At 38.0% G+C, this 18291-nt stretch overlaps 1 long non-coding RNA gene across 2 annotated transcripts in view; it reads right to left on the minus strand.

Moving 5' to 3' along the window:
* The window catches only part of LOC137845461 (uncharacterized), a 37826-nt gene extending 20644 nt beyond the window's left edge, over positions 1-17182 (minus strand). For both annotated transcript variants that reach the window (XR_011090218.1, XR_011090217.1), the window contains exons 1-2: positions 5552-17182; positions 5340-5381 (exon numbers count right to left, since the gene is read on the minus strand). This is a non-coding gene — a long non-coding RNA (uncharacterized lncRNA). The remainder of the gene's footprint in view (positions 1-5339; positions 5382-5551) is intronic.
* Between the last annotated feature and the right edge of the window lie 1109 nt (positions 17183-18291).

Consider the following 18291-nt stretch of genomic DNA (forward strand, 5'->3'; position numbering starts at 1 on the left):
CATTAGTATAAATACTTACATTTAGTATGTTACATCGTACTGGCAAAATTGTCATGAAAAAATGTCCAAGCACAAACTCTATTCTTCTAATTTACAGTGAGAAAATCACACGGTCCTGTATTCTTGTTTTCCAATACCCTTGTCTCACAGAAGCACAGGAAACCAACTTGTGAAGCCATAATAAATTGCTGTCTGAAAATATGAAAGAGTGAGGCAGCTCATGAGCAACATCTGGGGCACACGACCTGAGCTGGGCTGGGACAGCTCTGCCCCAGCTCCAATCCTCTGCTTGACCTGTTTTCTTTTGATGGCCTCCATTTTCTCTCCTGACTTCTGTTTCTTTTTAACATGTAAGGTTGATTACAGAGGTACAGATGGGAAGTGCAATGGTTTCTCTGAAATTGCATTTAGGTATTTTAGGGGTTTATTTAGCAGAGTACCATTGATTCTAGAGAAGTGATTTAATTCAAAACTTACAATTAATTCTCAATTTAGTGAGACTTTGCAAATTAAAACTTAAAAAAAAAAAAAAAATCAGTATAATCTGGCAGTTCAGCATATGGTTGCTGGGGGAAGGAAAGCTATTTTGCATGTCTATAAAATTGATACCAGAAGCTGATGGCTATAAAATGTGTGTCTAAGTTGTTGGTCTTAATAGAGCTGAAGCTGTTGGCCTGATGGTGGGTTGTGTGGGGGCAGTACCCAGAAGCAAGTGGGAACTGGAGTGATCAGAAGACAATGCCAGGCAGCAGCTGGAGAAAAATCATTGCCCATTGATACAAAATCCATTGATTGTTCTCTCCCAACATCTTATGGGACACAGAATCATCATTCTTCTGGCCTGTGGAAATCCAGGAAGGAAAGCACAATTTTCTATGTGCTTTATAATAGTGTTGTTGTAGGTGTGACAGTCAGAGAAAGTAGGACTTAGAGCACAGCTCACATCCATTACCAGGCTGGATCTAGAATATTTCAAGCACAGAGTCAGCTAGAGGAACCTGATAGCATATCTATATATATTTTTTTATTATTATTATTTTTTTTCCCAAATATATCAGCAAGTCTAGAAAAAGATGGTGCCTTTCCCTACCAGTTGATTTCCCAGAAGTATAGTTCTGTAGTCATCCACCATAAGGAGTTACAGCACAATTTAATTATCTGAAGAGTGAGGCCAGGGGAAGTTTCTGTATCACTCATGAATAGCACAAGTGAAAAAGAATAACCGCTGATGGACACATTAATATTTCCCTTCTCAGCAGTGTTTAAGGAACACATATTTTATAATCTGACACCCTCTTTTACCACTGTATTCAGCTGATGTGATGCAAATTTGACAACATGATTTTACTTAGTATATAAATATCAATAAGCAGACATGAATGTCAGAAGGAAGAGAAATACATTCTTAAATGAAATAAGAGACTCCAGTCATTACAGAACTAAGCAGCTCCTCTCTCTCGACATTGATAGAGCATTAGCAGTTTATCGCATGGATATTATTCTTCTCCTTTCACCAGACAGTGCTTTACTTCAAGTGCCTTAATTCAGGAAGACAGTGATTAATACTAACAACATTCGTCATAATTATTCTGTGAAATCACCCCCACAAAATTTACCACATTGGCTGAATGAAGTGACTGCCATCAAGACAGGGAGACTGATGACTGAGAGTAGAAGGTAAACCTAGGACACCAGCAACCCAACAAAAACCACACAAGGTTCAATGAAAAAAAAAAAGTATAAGAACAATCAAAGAAAAATTGCCTGCTTTATTGGCTGCTGATTCCGTTTCTTTCTGCAAGAGGCCACATGCTATGTCAGTGTAGATGTTTAGATGTTTCACGTTCAAGAGTATATTAATTCCCTTTGATCACAGCCCTTTCTCATTGTTGAAATGCATCCTATGAAGTTGGCTCTGCCAGTCCTCTGAAAATGCCCTCCCTAAACAAACGTGGGGATAAGAAACTTAGTTAAATTCTCTTTTATGACTGATTTTCCTTCAACCTCTATTGTCTCTGAAGGAGATATCAGAGTTGCTAAAGTTACTTGCTAATCTCAAACACCTTCAGAAAGAAGACTCTGAAACTTGTCTTTCCAAAACAGCCCTAATCTCTCAAAATTGCTATCAAAACCTGCAGTAAAACAGTCATCCATCTATTCTCTGTTCTTGTCACAGTAGCTCAGAGAGATATATAGCTGTGCTGACACGCATTGAAAGAAAGCCAGATTTCGAAGAAGGCCATCTGCATCTTGTTCTGTTTTCATGGCCTGAAAAAATGTGTATTTCTATTTTCTTAGTTGCTTTGTTTGTGCCTAAATGTGGCTTGTGATAGCACTTGCTTGAAATGGGAGTAGAAGAAAAGCTATCTCAAGTACAAGGCTGGAATAATGCCACTGAACATATTCATCCCTTTCGCCCCAAAGACAAGTTTCATAATCACAGAATCACAGAATCACAGAATTTCTAGGTTGGAAGAGACCTCAAGATCATCGAGTCCAACCTCTAACCTAACACTAACAGTCCCCACTAAATTATATCCCTAAGCTCTACATCTAAACGTAATTATGTGATCATTGTCATTAAAGTGTCCTATTTTGGGATTTGGTACTTATGTACACTAAAATAAAGAGATGTAAATTTTTTTCTTAAACCCAGGTTTGATTCAGTTTCTGTTCCATCTCTTTGGCTTCTATCTCCTCTTGCTGCTCTGCTGCCTTCTCCTCCTTTTTCTTCCATGCATGAATAACTTTTCTGTCCTGTTTTCTCTGCACCTCTTGAGCTGAATCTGCCTCCAAAGTCTTCTGAAAACAATTTATGTGCAATTTTGAATTCTACCTTTGAATCTATTTCTTGATGCTGGCACAGGAGGTCTCCAAAATCTCTCTGTTTTAAAACCAAAGGGAGAAGTGGGAATTCTATGATACATAATGGCAAAACAATGCCACTGTTCTTTGTCAGGAAAGTGGACCATGCAAGAACTGCCATTTTAAGGGACAACTCTCATTGTATTTTCGGTAAGAAAATGAACCACAACTGTTAGTGTGAGTGCACAACTTCAAAGCAAACCAAAGGCTGAATTATTATAATTTAGTCCCATGAAAACTTTCTTTGAGAATGTCTCTCACTGTGCACAGCCCAGATGTCCTTCTGTGGGAAAAGAAAAAAAGAAAAAAAAGAAAAAAAAAAAGAAAAAAAAAGAAAAAAAAAAAAAACACAAACCACTTTTAACACCTTTACATTACTTGCAAAGCACAGCAGCAGCAGCCTCTGACAAAGTTGGGAGAGGAGTGCTGGCAGAGCTAGAAAGGTAGTGTCTGCAGCTGAACACATCTGCTAGATTGTCAGAGAGCCTGGCCAGGACTTGCACAGCTTCTGGGACTAGCAGCCTGAAGGGATAAGCTCCATAAAGTTGCAACAACAGAGCTGTTCTGTGCTTATTTAAGCAAAACTTCCTCTGAGGCAGAGACTGAGAGCTCCCCATGGAAAACTTATTTACATATTTGAGTGATACATCACTTGGTTATGAGAACATTTCTCAGGACTGTAAATGTGGTAGCTACTCTAAATCTGTGATCCCACTGAGGTTTTTTAGCTTCTTCCCTGTTACAGGCAGAGAAAAATTTAGATAGATAAGCCCTGTTAAAAGTGACTGTTTTTCTTACTGCTAAAGAAGAAACAGTTGCAAGATGAGCTGCAAATTTTCATTGAAATGTTTGAGATTGTTTTTAGCTCTTTGGCCACAGATAATAGGGTTAGAAGCATTGCAGTCCCACACACTTTTCTCTCTCTGAAAAAATAAAATGTGTATATATACATGTATATACATGTATGTATATATGTATGTATGTATACATATATATATATATATATATACTGTTGTTCTGGCTTGTGGTCAATAAGGTGGGTTTTGGCCATTGATGCAGTGCATGTCTCTGAGGCAGCTCAAGTCCAGTCAATTAGAGATTTGGTGAATCAAGAAAAATCATTTAGTAGCAAGTGTTATGTAAAGCCAATATATCCACCAAAGCATAGGACTCAGAACTTACAGGAAAGGTCTCTGGGCCCCACACTGCAGTGGAGTGGAAGATTCTAACATGTATGTGTGGGATTTATGGGAGAGGAGTAGCATGGATTAAAAGACCTGTAGTGACAATGTATCATCAGCAAAATTCTGCAGAAATGCACTTCTAGCAAGAGGATAGGAGCAGGTTCTTCCACCCCCACACCCTTTGCAGGGACAATATCTTAACTAAACTCTGTTTCTTTTATGACTAAAACAGAAACCTGGACAGCTGTGATTCAAATGCAGGCTCAGAGATGTAGTGCACAAACACATGTTCTGTGGTCCTCAGTACTGCAACAGCAAAGAGGTGTTTGGCCACAGCTAGAGTGAGCCTATGACTGCACAACACAGTGAGACTGAAACAGCTGCCTGCTGGTACATGAAGGCATTTTTTTTTTGGCTGGCGTTCTGGTGGAAACCCCTCAATAGTTTCAAAATGCTGAAGGAGTTATGTAGACCCTTAGTGGGGATGTAACAACACCTGTATGGGCCTTGCTGAAAGTGCTTCCTTGTGGAAGCATCTTTCTTCTTGTGCTTCAGAGCAAAACCAGAGGACAAGGAGACCTTCATGAAGCCATTAGCATTCAGCACTGGGCTATCTGGCTGCTCTGGAGAAGGGACTATCATGCCCTTTTCTTATTGTTGATGACTTGTTTCCAGCAGGGATAGTGCTGTTGATAAATTGCTTGGCACCACTGCCCAAACTCCCACACCTTATCTCTCTGTTCAGGATTACTTCTTCTCTGGGAAATGTGCAGCCTCTGGGGTGCAGGGCAGGAAGGCTTATCAAGTGGCCAGAGCACTGCCAGACAAGTGAGAACAGGGGGAGCAGCAAACAGCAGCAAACACTGAGAGGAGGCATGCAGATGTGAACATGTAGGTTTTGTTTCCATCTACTAGCAGTGTCAAGTTATTCTGGCAAGAGCAAAATTACAGCTCAGGCAGACTGTATCACAGGGAATCACTTATCACTGTAGAAAAAAGAATTGGCACCAACACCCTGCAAGCACTTTTGCAAGGTAACCAGTGTTCGGCAAGCTGGTGGCAGATTTCACCTGATAACTTCACAGGAGATAGAGAGTGCAAAATGTACTTTGAAAGCAGCAGAGCAAAACCAGGAAGGTGCAAGGTGTGCACGTGCCTGAGCCCTGTTTGTGAGCTTGGTTGTAATTCCTTGGGGCTTGGTTGCCTCATGTTTCTGCCTTGCTAACTTCCTATCTTCCACTCATTTCCCCAAAAAAAGCAGAAGGTGTTGTGCAAAGAAGAAACACTTACCCCTGGAGATCCTAATCAAATACAAGGATATGAAAGCCAGACCTGAAAAAATAAACAGAAAGACAGAATAAGATAGAGAGACTGAAAGGGGGGTGGGGATGAGACTAAATTAAATAAATAAAATAAAAGCAAACAAACAAAAACAACAACAACCATAAGCAACCTTTATTCACTTCAGAATCCAATTATCTGTTCATCCAGAAATAACTTACATGATTCTTCTGTCTGCACATAAACAGCTCCTCCCCGGGAGGTATGATGTTATGACTGGATATACTCAAACAATACTGCAAAGAGAAGCAGGGCAGAAAGCCAGAGCGAGGCAGGGAGCTGGGCTGCTCCTCGGGAACCCAAACCAAGTCCCAGGCTCTTCCTCCATTTCGCATCTCTGTTTTTGGCAAATCCCTTTATTTTTATTCTGCTCTGTCTGCTCTCTGGAGATGGTTACTAGCACACTTCTTTCTTCATGTGATTTCATTTGCCTGGATAGGCTGTAAATGTCTAGGAGCAGGGACATCCATGTTCTCATTCTGCACATGATTCATGTCTAGCAACAGTCAGAGGCCCTCTCTCTCTGCTGTAACTACATTAGTGCATATTTGTTTGAATATTCTGATTCCCTTTAGCAGCAGCAGCAGAAAGTGCAGCAGCTGTAGCAGCGGAGTATTGCTTATGCACAGGAAACAAACAAACAAACAAAACCACACATATTTAGGAATAAATGGTCTTTCATCTTCACAAGTTCACATCTTCACAATCTTCACAAGAAGAAAAGAAAGGAACAAGTGGATCAAGATCACCTGAGGTAGACAAAATACTGAGATCTCCTAATAACCTGCAAATCTAGGCCAAGAAGAATGGTTGGGGTACCAAAAAGTAACTGTGGTGCTCCCTGAGTAGAATACTGAACCAGGTGCTAGGATTTCTCCTACAGACCACGGTGATCTCAGTAGCCCTCTGTAATTTTTTTCTTCATGTTTCTGTGAAGAGAAGGTTAACATTCACAATTTACAGATGAGGAAACTAAGGTGCAAGAGGGAGGGATGACTGGGCCAAGACTGCGGGTATATTCCAGTCTGACACTTTTATCCACTCTAACCTTCATGTATTTATCTTGTTCTACTGAAGTTTGTATCCAGTTCTGACTGAGCATGAAGGCACTGAAGGAACATGAGGAAGATGCAGCCCCATCCAGCTGTAATTATGCCCAAACTATATCTGTTCTGTCATGTAAACTAAAGAGAGACTTCTGCTGCTCAGGATTAGGCACATACATTCTCAGCTCCCTTCAAATGGCTTGTCAGCATCAAAAACTGCAATGTCCTCAGTACTGCTAATCTTTCCAGAGAAGTAAGATTTGAAGGGACAGGTCAAATGCTTTATAAAATCAATTGAGTGCATTGAAAAAAGAAAAAAAGGTAAGGCCTGGGACATACAAATTTTCAGCCTGGTCAGAAACAGACAGGACCAATGCTTTTACAACAGCTGAGAAGGGGCAGAGCACAACGCTGCTAAGAGTTACCTGTTATGATTGCAAAAAGAATGGAAGGCAAGGTGTTTTTGTCTTGTCCATGATTTCAGTCTGCAGCAGTGTTATGAATTTAGGAATTCCCAGGCTTGCCCTGACTTTTCTGCAGAGTCATGGTGGGGAGGTTGGAGGTGGAAGGCCTCTTAGTGAAAACCTCTTTCACCAGACTCCGGGTATTGCTGATCCCTCTTATACTGGCTGTTTGGTTTCATCTACCTCTTATCTACTGCAATCTACTCTGGCAGTAGATATAGATATATAAGTGTAGATGTATAAGGAGGATCAGAGCTTTTAAAAAGTGTTTTTTCTCTCTCTCTCTCTCTCTTTTTTTTTTTTTCCTTTCTGGTATACAACTTAAAAATACAGATACATTTCTGATTTCTAGAGCAAATTAGTTGTTCCAGAACTAAAGATGGGTTTGAATTAGAATATTTAACCTTCATAAACATCATCACATAAAAGACTTAATTTCCCAGAATTACATCTGTTTTTGAAGTCATATATATGTGTATTTATTTGTTTTCTCAGAAGGGGTTCACTATCTGCACCTTAGGTATGACAGGAAAAATACTCATTAGTGAAGATGGACATGATAAAAAATGAGTGGATAATGCCATCATTAGAGCTCCACTGTTTAAAGTCAGGCTGGAAGAGGGATATCAGTTTCCAGGCAATGGCAATGTGCAGATGAGGTTGTCTCTTATGTGGAAGGACTTTGGGGATGGGAAGGAGTGTGTGGGGTGCAGGACAGGAAATGAGGTTGTCTACTCTGAAACCTCTTGATCTAAATCACAAATGTTTTTCTGCTTGTAATAGATTCTGAAGTCATGATAGGAATGAACAGACTACTACCTGTTTACATCCCCTGAAGATACTGGTGCAAACAACTCTTTTTGATGTGGCTTTGCCTATCAACATATAACCTTGGACTGCGACGTTATATATGGAGATTTCTCCCATAGAGTGATGCCGTGATACTCACCTGATAATTATAGTGTCCTGACAGGGAGCTGTCTACTGTATTTTTTAGGAAAACAAAAGAAGAGGTAATTGCACAATATGCAAAGGCTTTTGTAATTTTATTTAATGTGTGAAGAATCCCCAGGATTTTATTTAATCAGAAAGACAATGGGGAAATCCATTTGAATGCATAGAGGTATCAGTGCAGAATGGAAAGTGAACTAACAGTAGCTATATGACAGTGAAGGTTGCAACAGGAAAACAAAAAAGAAAAAGAAAACCCCACATCCAGGTAATTACCCATTTGTTCATAATTAACCCTTGCTTTCAATTTCTGCTCATCTTTTCATCCCAAACAGAGAATGTGCTTGCAAGACAGATGCTAGTTGCTCCAGTTCAAATTGTCCCATCACTTCCAAAACTTAAGCAAATTGCCTGAACTTGAGCACAAGTTGGAAACTGCAATAAAATCTACTGTTAGATTTCTTATTTTTAGATCAAATGAGCAAGATATGTGACCACAAAGGAAACCCCACCTGCATGCTTCACTTCTAAGGCTGAGGACATTTTTTTTTTCTCTCTTAAAAGGCACCACTCCCCTGTGTAAGGCAATTTTGACAGGCTTTCAGAAAGTCAAGCTGCCCTCTGCAAGCCTGTGCAAACTCTCTTCTGAGTAATACTGAAACTTTAGTTTAGAAGTTTAGAAGCAAGCTTTCATTGGTCCTCATAAAACTCAATTAGTAGAGCTGTCCTTTTCAACGCATTTATTTCTCTCTTTCCTTCAGATGACCCTAACTAACCAAATCACAGAGCTGTTTACTTGTACAGTAGAGAAACTCTTGTCTGGCATTTTCAAAAAGAAAACAACAACAAAAAAACACACTAACAAAGCCATCTGCAGAGAGAGTAATAGGCAAATGTGACTCATAATTTACCAAATCTGCATGTTAGGGAGGAAGCAGGTATCCTGACTGAAAAAGGAAATTTGGCAGTCATAGTTTGATCTAATCCCCACTAATTCCAGTCTGTACATAAAACATTCCAAATCAAGAGAAAAAAGGATATTTAATGTTGCACCCAGCCTATGACTTCATAACACAGAAACAAATCTAATATGTCACTGACCATCAGAAAGAACAGCTTGAACAAGACATAAAACAATTAATGTTATGAGCTCTTTAAAGCTGTACACTTATAAAAAAAATTACTTTCAACCAACATCTCTGGAAACAAACAGACAAACTAATAAATAAATAAATATATTCTTTGCCATAGCTCAGAAACGCTCTACAGAGCAGCAAGAAATATAGCCAAATTAAATCCACACCTTAGACTAAAGCGTTTCCCTGCTTGAAGATGTGTTACGTCCACAGCAGAAGAACAAGCAATTGATCACCATGCGTCACAGGACAGGATAGGGCTGCTGCATTAGCATTTAGTTTGATTGTTCCTTCTCCTGCTAGGAAGCAAAGCTGCATTTCACAAACGTCGTTTATAATGAAAAACCAAATTTGTATTCATCTGCAGGTTAGGTCTTTAATGTGATTCACTTTCCCGGTCTATAATTCACAATGAAGTGACTAGAGCTCTCCAGCAGCGTATTAGCTCCCTAGTCATGGTCCTTCCAAACATCAGATATAAAGTGCACAGATACTCACCCTCTTGCCTTTCTTTATCATTGATGATTCACTGTGGAGAAGGCACATGCTGTCAGCCACAGAACCATAAAAAGAACATGCAACCTGTGCTGGGATTCTGCCTGAGGGCCCCTGCCTTTGAAAAGTGTTCCACTTGGGGAAATCTTCACCAGAGAAATAAATGGTGTCATTCACAGAGCTGTCCAAGGGAAGGTTTTGTTAAGACTAAGGCTCTCTTTGCAAAAAATAAATAAATAAATAAGAGTTTGGTGCCCAATCAAATGGGATTAGGGAAAAAAAAAAAAAAAAAAAGAAGAAAAAAAAATCCCCTGAATGATAACTGAATTAGATCATATGGTTGTAGCTGTTGTCTGAACTACTCCAGGATTTTGTGTTAGAGAGCTGTTCCTTCTAGTACTCCAGACTGATTATTTTAGGCAAACAAAATAATGCAAGAAGAAACTGAATACAAGTTGCATTTTAATCCTTATTTTTCCTAAATTTTGAGTGTTGTAAAAACGTTCTTTAAGTTTAGGCAGTCTGATTCAGAAGCTCAGTGTCATGCCTGTTTGTTGAGTCCAAACGTTGTCTCCTGCCCATACTCAGCTTGCAACCACTTTAATAATAACACTTAAATAATTGTGCAGCTGCATGGAGGCTTCATATGATCCATTTTTAGCTGTGACCCACAGACACATATTCTCACCCACTCCTTTGCATTAGCCCTTTTGTCTGGGCCATCAGAGGCCATCAGTTCTGCCTGGCACTCTCCCCCAGAATTCAAGAATTTTCATGGGCTCAGCTGCTTTCTTGTCCCTCCTCAGTCAGTCACACAATGTCTGGCCAGAAAAGGGAGCAGGGCTAGAAAACTCAGGGCAGGGAGAGGAGGAGAATTACTGGAGACCTACTTTAGGGTTTTACCTTAGAAAGTTCTGCCTTCTCCAATTTAAGTGATATGATATGGGCATGATATGTCCTAATGTTACTGACTCATGGAATGGAGTAGTCAGGCTACCTAAAATGTGTTGAAACTGGCTTTTAAGTAATTTACGTTTACTATTGTAACTGATGACACTGGCTACACTCAAAAGGAACTTTCTCCACTATTACAAAAAGCAAATCAAAATAAAGCTGATTTGTTTTTACATAATTCTGTGACCATTGCTGTTGTCTCCTGTGCTGCTTATTTCCAGCATTGGCTGGCACAAAATAAGCTACTTTCATTTCTAGGTAAGCTAGAACTACCTGTAAATCAGAGCTTACCAAGGAACACTGTTTTCAGTAAGTTCAGATACAGCTTAATATCAGATTTAACTTTTGGGAACTTCATTTAAATGAAATCTCCAAATCTAACTAAGTTTTCTCATTGTCAGATACTCAGCTGAAAACCTTACCAGCAGTAAAGGATAAACCAAGATCTACCTTACATAATATCTGGGACTGTAAATATTGATTCCTCTCCAAACCACAATATGGGTTGATTTAAATGTAAGCTATTAATAGACCCCACACTTTTTTTTTTTCAGACACCTAAAAAAGTTGTAGAAATAAAGTCAAATCTCAAAGCCAGCCTTTGTTTCTCTAAGTTTGGTAGCCTAGGACCTGAGATCTCTCTGAATGTTGGGGAGAAAAAAAAGAAAAAAGATTTCCTTTACATACAGGAATACATGTAAAAGTAATTAGAGGAATGCCCAGAAAATAACAAACAGGAACAACAGCAATTTTAATATTTTATCCTTTTAACGGCAAGAAGTCCTAAAGCTTTGAGGTACTCTAAGGTTTTCTCTCTCTTTTTTTTTTTTTTTTAATCTTGTTTATTTTAATGTTGGTTATATCAGAAATGTACATTTCATCAGGTTGGACTGTTTATCCTCTTGTTATGTTCCTTTGTTAAACCTGTTAACCAGATAAATTTTTTTCTCCTTGAAATACAGGCAACCAGTTTGTATGAAAACAAAACAAAACAACTAAATATATCAAAAATAACAGAAGGGAAAAAAGAAAAAGAAAAAAAAAAAAGCTTAGGGTAAACAAGACACATATAGTACCTTCGTGAATTCCTATATATATCTTTAAACGGACACTAAAAATGAAAACTGAAGTGCACATCTCTTAACAACTGCAACTGAGACCTTTCATGTCAGACATTTAATATCACAGCATTAACTATTTATTGTTAGGATATATGGAACATTTCAATAAATGATAAAATAACTTCTCAAGATACCAGTACAAGAACTCTAGGGGATAACAAACAAGAAAATAACAGCAGCAAGCATTTTCTTACACAGATCAACCACTGGCTGGGGGTGTGCTATCTGTCAAAATTATCTTGCCAAAATGTTCTCATCTCACTGAAGATTATGTATATCTCTAGTGCTTCATACCCATTTTTCCTAGTTCTAGTTTCCTCTCTATTTTCCTGTATTTCTATTGATTCTCATGTCTTCTGTCAGCCTCAGAATGAGACAAAATATGTTATAAAAATGACACTGAGAGCTACATGATTCAGATCACTCACTCGGAATCGTGTGTGGCATGGGACACGTACATTGAGAAGCTGCATTTTATCGCATCCAGAGATTGTGGTTGTCAGAGGCAAGCACAGCCCAAAGGATCATTATTCTAGGAAGAATATGTTATGGTAATAATGTTGTTAAGTGTGGAAACAACTATTTCGTGTTATCAGTTGACTAGCAAAGGGAGAACTTTAAAATTAACTACACTTAAAAATATTAGAGAAGGAAAGTCTTAATGTGTTTCCAAGTATTCTCAGATCTGTATGTAAGTGTATCTATCTATCTATATATTTTAAACTTGTTAAAAGTCTGGTATATGTATCAGAAAAGGAGTGGTATGTGGATTAATTTTTTTATATTGTTTTATTGTTTATCATTATTGACATCATTAATCGCTACATTATTTAAAATTCAAATATTGAAATAAAACATCCAGAAACCTTTCTCAGATACCAGTTTCAGAACTTCATTATCTACTTCTTGATGTCAGATTCTTCATTGAAATTTGTATCTGTTTTATCTTATCCACCACAGTCATGGGCATGTTTTACATATCCGAAAGTCTGTCTGTGTCTGTCATGTTTTCTTGAGCCCTGACCACTCTTGCTGCTGTCTTCTATGTGTGAAGGCATGTTCAGAGCTCTTACCAAAATTCAGGACGTTTTGGTCTGTCAGAGTTATCTGAAATAGCAATAGGTGTAAAACAATGTCTTGTTATAGATTTATTTTACCTTTTTGCACTGTATCACAAAATAAGAGAGATATCAGCCTTTAACTGGGGCTTCTGGACTCCACCATAAAGTGTTAACTTGATTTGGTAACAGCAAATCAGGCTGAGAATTTGGGGATGTGAACTTATTTCTATCCTTGACCGTGAGATTTTTATCTCTAAGTGTCTGCTTCCTCTATCAACCTCCCACTCGCAAAATGGTGTACAAGAACCATGCATTACTAATTATAACTTTCAGCTGTTTGCCCATGATATCAAGGTAGTGGTGAACTCAAGTGATTATGCATCATTCAAAGTGTATGTTTAACTTTTAAATGACTGTCTAGTATATTCACAGAATAATGATAAATTATTGATGTATAAGACAGCCTGGTGGCTTGTGCTGTGCTGTTTGAACTGTCAGGCTGTTGGCAAAACTTGGATTTTCAATTGCAAAGAACTTGAAAATATTGCAGAGATGCTAGTTCACTCTGTTCCTGGGTTTGCAATATCAATGATCTGTCCAAACTTAGGTGAGAAGTCTTGTATTGAAGTTGCCTCAACAGCAGCTGATCATTTGTTTCTTGCTACAAGAGGTAGGGGGAAGGGAATCAATTCATTCATTTAGAAGAGGTATCGATCACTACCCTAAGCATAAAGTTTACCCTTGTAAAGAACAGTTTAAAGACTACAATGCTTACTCTGCGGGAAAATAGGTCTTTGGGGAAAAATCGAACTTCTGGCCAGATTTTAATTGCTCTTCTATCCACTTGTTAAGGATACTTGCATCCCCTGTTTCCTTTGAAGTTAGAGTTGAAGGAGCTGAAGAACTTTAAAGTTGCAAGGTAATTATTGATTGTTAAGGAACCATATTAAGAAAAAAAAAAGCCCATGCTATTCCTTCTCTATTGCCACTCCCTACACATTATCTGATTGATTTTAAAATACACCAACCTGTAGATAGAAAATGTTTAAACTTTCCAAAGATTTTTTAAAACCTCCTTCACAAGAAGTTATTGGAGAAACTCAGCAACCAGCATGGGTTAAAGTCATAACGTACTGTAAAATGTGACAGAGAAGTAGATATACATGTAAGTAGCTATTTCTCACCGTTGACAGAGGTTAATACTAGAGTGACCTTGGCACCACGATGAGGACTGGACTGAGGACATTCCACCGATGTATTAATGAGCTGGAAGAGGTAAGCAGCAAGGTGACTATATCCCCTGGATTACAGTAGATTATTGTGGCCAGTGAGAATTAGAAGAAACTTTAGAAAGACGTAGTATATCTGGGGAATGTGCCAGATGCAATGAATCCACAGATAGCTATATACGATTTTTGTCACTGCTATAAATTAAGAAAGAAAATTTGCTTCTGCTCCCTAATGACAGCTGAAATATTGTTTTAGGCTTATCATATTTTTGTTATTGCTGTTAGGCAATATTTTCTGCTGTTTCAGCTCTCCTCAGGACCAGGTGAACATCAGTGCTAATGCAGGAAAAGAGTCTGGGGTTTGGCCTAAGGCAAGGGACAAGATTTGCCTGTTCAGCAGCATTTGTTACTTTAACTGCTCCATCAAACTGCACCACAAATTATCTGTCCAAAGATCAAGCAAAATCTGTTATATGAGGAAGTTAGCCCTCCTGAATCTGGGACAGCCACTTTGTCACTTGGAACATCCATCTCAGTAGAGGAAGGCAATGACCAGCAACATCAGGCTGTCCACTTTGTCTTTCTGTACTCTGGTATCTGTAATTCTCCCACCACTGCTGCAATGATGACAACACACCTGTAAAATCTGCGACAACTCACAGCACTCTCTCTCTTAACAGTTGCATAAGAATCTTTAATGCAAGTCCCTAATCACCTTTTGAGTAGTGATTTTCTTCTTCCTCCGCTATAGTTCACGGAAACACATCAGCCAAGGTCTGCAATATTATATACTAACAAGGCATTTAACACTGCTTACAGCAAGCCTGGAGGTGATGGCTGTGAAAAATTAAGTAATTTGCAGCCAACATACACCGGCACTCTTGCCACTGCTAGCTAGAAGAGAGGGAGTTGCACCAAGGACAGGACCCTGGCAGGAGAACCAAAGCTTTGTCATGCCAGACTGACAAATAGATTTGTACTTCCCAATGTCTATTGGGACTGCTTATTACAAAAGAGAAAAGTTTAGTGTGGGTTTGTTCTGTTGAAATATACATTTATCTTCATTATTTCTCTATTAAGGATTATTGGATTGGTGACGGGTCCTCAAACTTTAATGTGTAAGAATCTGTGTTAAAACAGAAGAAAGTTTCACAGCTTCCAACCAGCTACAAATAAATAACTGGAGCTTGGTCATTCCCAATGAGAAGAGAGTCACAGTATGTGTGTATAGAAAGCCTATAGAAAGCAAAGCTTGGAAAGGGTTATTCACTTACAAACCGCACATTTAAACACACTTGCATTTTAGAGAGGTTGCTGGTTTTGTCCATTTCAGCAATAAACATTACAACTGCTTTCCTGTGCTTCTTGCAACAGCGTATTTCACAATTTCAACACTGTAGAATACAGTGGCCTTTACAGTTTAGGACTAAATAATAACACCGTTTAGAAATTAAACATTGAGCCAAAGAACTTCAAAAGCTGCAACTTTCACTTACTCAGCTTTCATGTATTTATTTAAAGTCACAACTAAGAGAAAACAAAATGTAAAATAAATGAAAAGACATAATTATTCCATTTGAAAATGGATTCTAATGACTGCCCTCAAGTTTAGACTTCTTTCTTTCTCTCCCCCAAATTATAGCATAAAAAATTGTTTTCAACTCTTGTCTCACCATACTAAGCTAATATCCTCTGGAGCATAACCCTTTGGACTGTGTAAACCTGAAGTTTATTATTTAATGTACTGCAATAAACAGGATTGATACTCATTGCTTTCCTCTACTATGCTGGCTATATTTTGCCATTCTCTTTTTTTTTTTTTTCCCCCAACTGCTGTTGTGATACGTACTTCATGTTCCTTATAAGATAATGCTGAAGCCGTCATATTCCAGTGTAATTTTCTCCAAAATTAATCAGTTTAAAGGTAAGGATTCAAATTCATCAATACAAAATATTCCCCACCCTGCTCCACTGTTTCACTTTTTTTCTTTATTTTTATTTATTTTTTTATTTTTTATTTTCCCCCCATACAAATACCTTTTCTTGTTATGCAGACAGGGTAAATTCAGAGTTCTCCAGCTTGGAAGAGGCATCTTTGTGCAGCTTTACACATGTTAACTGTGCTTAAACTACTTTCAGTCAACTAAATCCAGAGGAAAACTTATGACTGACAAGACCAAAACAATGTTTTAAAGGATTAATTTGCTAAATAACTATGATCCAGAAGGCAGAAAGTACTTTCTGGTGGCATAGTTTATTTGGAAAACCAAAATACAACAAAATTCAACATTTTCTTCCTAGTTTTCCATACTCTTAACTGTTTTATTTGAATACAAGTTCCTTTAATGAATTAATTACATTGGAACAACATTCAAGCCAATTTTGGCTTTGAAAAAACTAAACTCAGATGAAAAGAAATAAAATATTTAGCTCTACCCCTAATATTTTTTTTCCTAATATTTCTCAAGAAAGGGAAGCCCCACATCTCACAGTAACAAAATACTGCTACTCCAGCATCCCTCATCAGTTTTTGAGAAGGCCTGGCCTCCCTGTAGACTCTTGGCCTGGCTAACAACTGAAACAATGCTATATGAAAACGTTTGTCTGAAGACACTCTGGAAATGGCAAGCAGATGACTAATATACAGACCTTTAAGGACTGATATTCCATGTTTTTCTTGTGTAGTCACATAATGTTATGGTAACTTCTTTCAGATGCTGCCACTCTTGGCACAGGTAGAGAGATGAGATCTGTAATGTTGGTGAACAAAATACTAATCTTCCAGCTAGCCCAGACAGGAGCACAGAACTACATCTTTCTGTTTAGTTGTTCAGTTGTTCTGCTTTTTAAGTTTTCTAGCAACACTTCTAGTCATTTGCAAAGGAAGTGGAAGATTCCCACAGGTATTTCCATGCCTGCTTATTAGCTGCCACTCAAAACCAGATACATTAATTTAACTCCTCATTATAAAGAAAGTGCTTGGAACAAATTGCCCTGAATTTTTCAACTCTCAAGAGGAAATTCTTACATATTAGGTACCAGATGTTATAACAAACCGATCCATGACATGATCCATTTATATAGAATTAAACTGAAAAAATTCATTAGGTCTTGTTGATACACTAATCCTGCCAAAGACATCTTGATGAAGAAGGTATCAATTTTTGATCAGAAAACAGTACCAAAGTCCGGAGATCAGGGAAATTCCTATCCCTTACTTTGTTATCAATGGTCCTTGAGTAAGAAAAATTACTCTCTCTCTCCCTCTCTGAAAAGAAAGCAAAGTAACTTAAAAACAAACAAACAACAAACAAATACCAAACAAACAAAAAGACCAAACAGGATTTTTTATTTATTATTATTTTTAATCCAAATAGCATATAAAACATATACCCCAATTTTAAATAAGAGAACTGAAAGACAGAATAACCAATAAACTACCCTTATAGGTAGATGAAATTGTGAACACAAGGAGAAGGCTGACTGAACTTATCATTAAGACAAAGGTAAGCCTAGAAAAAAGCAAGTGTTAATAACACATTAAAAAGGGACATCCATGGTCCCTACTATTAACTTGTTCTGACAATAAGTTCAATGAAATTTCAAGTCCTCTATAAGAAAAGCTTTTTATTTTTATTTTGTCAAATACCTTAATAGGTCAACTCCCATACTAGCTATTAGTCTTTCTTACTGCTGTTCTTACATTAAATAAAACTTAAACCCTGCTACTCCAGCATCCCTCATTGAGTACTATTCCTTTTCTTAATACCACCGCTGTCAAGTGACAAAGGTAGGTTTCGACTTCTGGTTTCACTCATCAGTTTAACAGTGAAATGTAGAACATTTGAACAGACATTCTGAATCCTCAGCAAACAGATGAGATAATATGACTAGTTGGCAGGTGCATCCTAGCACATATACCACCTGCCTGGTAATGGTTTTAACATTTCATTGGGAGAGGATCCAGAAGAACACACTGTTTTCTATAGAAGTGTTTATATTGGACAGGTCAAGCTCATATTACCTCTTTCAAATCATCATTACTTCATTCTAGCGAGTGGCCATTACTTTTTTTTTTTAAATTATTTAGTTTATTTAATTAAGTATTTATTATGTGACACATTTCTGCCTAATGACTGGTTTCACCTAGTGATTGGTTTTCACAGCCACCAGTGGGGAAAAATATAATTGGAATTCCACAATTCATTGCAGCTGCTCTCTGCAGTGAAAATGCTTGTACATGCATCAGACAGCTCTCTGCTTACATGGGCCTCTACTTTGTAGCAGACCTCCATCTCAACAGAGCAACAATTCTCAGTCTAAATGGTTGAGGAACAAAGGACACCTAAGCTTTTCTGGGAAAAAAAAAATAAAAAATGCATATAGCATCTTTCATCTATCATTTCAGAACAGGAATGCAATAAAAACTGCCTTCAACATGAGC

This window comes from Anas acuta, chromosome 1 (genome assembly GCF_963932015.1).
Source record: "Anas acuta chromosome 1, bAnaAcu1.1, whole genome shotgun sequence".
NCBI lineage: Eukaryota > Metazoa > Chordata > Aves > Anseriformes > Anatidae > Anas > Anas acuta.